Source organism: Chrysemys picta, chromosome 1 (genome assembly GCF_011386835.1).
Source record: "Chrysemys picta bellii isolate R12L10 chromosome 1, ASM1138683v2, whole genome shotgun sequence".
Taxonomy (NCBI): Eukaryota; Metazoa; Chordata; order Testudines; family Emydidae; genus Chrysemys; species Chrysemys picta.
In genome coordinates, this window is record NC_088791.1 from 349079372 (window position 1) to 349082813 (window position 3442).

Consider the following 3442-nt stretch of genomic DNA (forward strand, 5'->3'; position numbering starts at 1 on the left):
TTGCGCTGCATAAAAATATGGCAGGCTCTTCTCATGTTAAACTGACTCTGACGCTGTCATTTTTATTGCTGACATTTCAGACCGTCATGACAACGCCGCAGTGTTTGCTGATGGCCGCGATTCCGAATTTTTTCCTTTCCTTTGATCTTTTATTGGCAATTTAGAAACACAACTCCGTTTTTCCTCCCATCAGTGTAGGTTTGGGGAATGGGCTTGCGGGCTTTGAAGGGAGATGACAGAGCTACTAAAACATTTTATATAACTTTGTTCCAAATAAAAAATCCATCCAGATACAAAAATAATCACATTATTTCTGATCCTGCAGTAGTAAGTTCTCTCTGGTTTAACTGCATTTTGTCTGCTGACCATTCTTTTTTTTTTTTCTTTTTTCCTTCCTTCCTTTCTTTCTGTCTGGCACCCATCCCCACAGCATCTGGGCATTGCCAGTTCCCTAGTGCCACTCCCGTTTGACCAAATTCTGCTTTGACTTTGACTGGGGCAACTTCGCTCTCCCCAAAGGGAGTCTCACAACCGCATCTGAGGGCAGAACTGGGAGAATCCATGTTTATTTTTGGTGATCTGGGTAAACGTCAATCAGGCTGAGGCAGAGTTTGTGAGAGCAACGTACACTGGAGGAGAGAGGATGGTCTCAGGGTGAAGGCTATTGAGTGCTGCCCTGGAGAATTGGATCGGATCCCTGCCTCTGCCACAGACTGACTGTGTGATACTGGGCAAGTCACTTAAACCGAACGTGTCACTAATTGTGTGATCCTCATATCCTGGGTGCAGAGGCACTGAACACTCACTGGTGCCACTGGGGACTGTGTTTTGAACATACGAAGCGCTGCCTAACGCTAAGTACTCTGAAGATTCCAGTCCTGGCGTCTCAGCTTGGCCATGCTGAAGTAGGGGACACTTTTTACCTTCATCTCCCTGTGCCTCATTTCCCCAATCTCTACAATGGACATAATAATTGGAAAACAAATTAATTCCTCTGTCTTCAGTACAGGGTTTGAATAAAGCCAGAGGCCACACCCGGATCAAGGAACAGCAATCAGAATTTGAATAGCTGCTCATGAAGTGAGCACGGTCCATGCTATGCACTGAATGAGGCAGAGGTCCTGTGGCTAAATTCTACGTGGCCTGTAATAACAAACTGTCTCATGAGGGATACACACAAAGAGGGCTGGCAGGCAGTCTTAATTCTGTCATGCCCTAACTTTTAAGTGCTTGACTTTGTAACCTTAATAATGTTCTTTTAGTGTAGTATTTTGGTAGATGACCTACAAATGGATAATGCTGCTGTTATTACAGTTGTTGTTTGGACCTACAGAGGACACTGAATGCATGAGACATCAGCGATGAGTCAGACTGGCTTCAGCCACTTGGCCTTAATCCTCACAGGAATTCCAGGGCTGCAGCATGTCTATTATTGGATGACTTTCCCTCTGGGCTCAGTGAACTACATCATGCTCTCTGTCATATGGCTGGACCACAGTCTCCTCATCCCAATGTTCTATTTCCTTTCGACGCTGGCATTGGCAGACTTGGGCTTATCTGTCTCCACCTTGCCCACCATGCTGAGCATCTTCTGATTGGATTCCAGCTCCATCCAATTCAATGCCTGCGTTACCCAGATGTACTTCATCCAGCCTTCTCCACCGCGGAGTCTGGGGTCCTGGGTCGCCATGGCGTTTGACTGCTTTGTGGCCATATGCAACCCTCCGAGATATGCCTCCGTCTTGACAAATGCCAGGAGCAAAAGGCAGGGGCGGCGATTCTATTGCGGGCAGTCTGTGTGATGCTGCCAGTTGTCTTCCTCATTAAAAGGCTTCCCTTCTGCCTGCACTCGGATGTGCGGACGTTGGCCCATGGGGACAAAACAGGTCAACAGGTCAACTTGTACGGTCTGACTGCCATGGTACTAACCAAGGGATTGGATTCCTTGTCCATCCACCCATCATATGTCATGATCCTGAAGGCCATCCTGAGCACTGCCTCCTGGGAAGAGCACGTCAGGGTATTCAGCACCTGCATCTCTCACACCTGCTGCACCATCTACAGTCCACTCATTGGGTTGTCCGTCCTACACAGGTTTGGGAGGCACCTGTCCCACCTCACGCACACGCTCCTGGCCGATGCCTACCTGCTAGTGCCCCTCTTCCCCACCACGTCCTGAACCCCATCATCGACAGCTTGAAAACCAAGCAGATCCGTCGGAGGATTCTGGGAATTATTCATCGGAGAAGAGTCCAATCAGCAAACCCCTTCTAGTGGGGCGTGGCTCCCTGGATCAGCTGCCTCGTGCCCCACAGAGATCCAGGGAATTCTGCAGGGCTGTCCCAGCAGATTGGCTGTTACTGGGGGGAGTTTGTTAGGACACAGCTAGGTTCCTGGCATCTTCCCTTCCCCACTCCAGAGCATAAACCTAAGGCCCAAATGTGGTTTTCTTAGATATCACCCCAGCCTACCCCACCCCAGCTGCCAAGCTTGTATCATAAATGAGCTTCCAAGTTGGGGACAGAACCTAGATCCCTCAATTCCCAGCCTAGCCCCCTAACCATCAGACCATCTTTATACAGCACAGCACACACAGGGTCACAGGGAAGCAGAGTCCACCACAACGTTGTCCCCGGAAGGGAGGGGCTACTGCAGTGCATGTGATCAAAGAGTGCAAAGAGATCCTGGAGTCATTATGGATAGTTCTCTGAAAACATCCACTCAATGTGCAGCGGCAGTCAAAAAAGCAAACAGAGCGCTGGGCATCATTAAGAAAGGGATAGATAATAGGCCAGAAAATATCATGTTGCCTCTATATTAATCCATGGAACGCTCACACCTTGAATACTGCGTGCAGATGTGATCGCCCCATCTCAAAAAAGATATCTTGGACTTGGAAAAGGTTCAGAAAAGGGCAACCAAAATGATTAGGGGTATGGAATGGCTTCCATATGAAGAGAGATTAATAAGACTGGGACTTTTCAGCTTGGAAAAGAGACGGCTCAGGGGAGATATGATTGAGGTCTATAAAATCATGAGCGGTATAGAGCAAGTAAATAAGGAAGTGTTGTTTGGGAGGGAGATTAAAAAAAAATCACACCCCAACAAACATTTTTTAACGGGTCCATTTGTGTTTTCTCCCAAAAGATTGTTATAAAAACACAATCAAAATGATTGTTCATGAAAGAAAAGATGTCAACACATTTTTGGACACAATTTTTGAAAATAAAATCAAATACGACCATATTTTTAGGGGGGGAAATGAAGAATTTTGACAATATCAATAATTTGTTGTACAAATGTATTTGTTTTGAAAAAAGAAAATCAGCAAAAATATTTCTTTTGAAAATTTGGACCAGCTCTAATAATAATACAGAAATGGCTGCTGCTTTAATTCCCAGATTTATCAGAAATAAAACTCCACAACTCAGTTTATTTTTAT

At 46.0% G+C, this 3442-nt stretch overlaps 1 pseudogene; it reads left to right on the forward strand.

Annotated features, from left to right (window-relative positions):
* Positions 1-1436: 1436 nt before the first annotated feature.
* On the forward strand, positions 1437-2280 carry LOC112060904 (olfactory receptor 51L1-like; annotated as a pseudogene).
* Positions 2281-3442: the final 1162 nt, after the last annotated feature.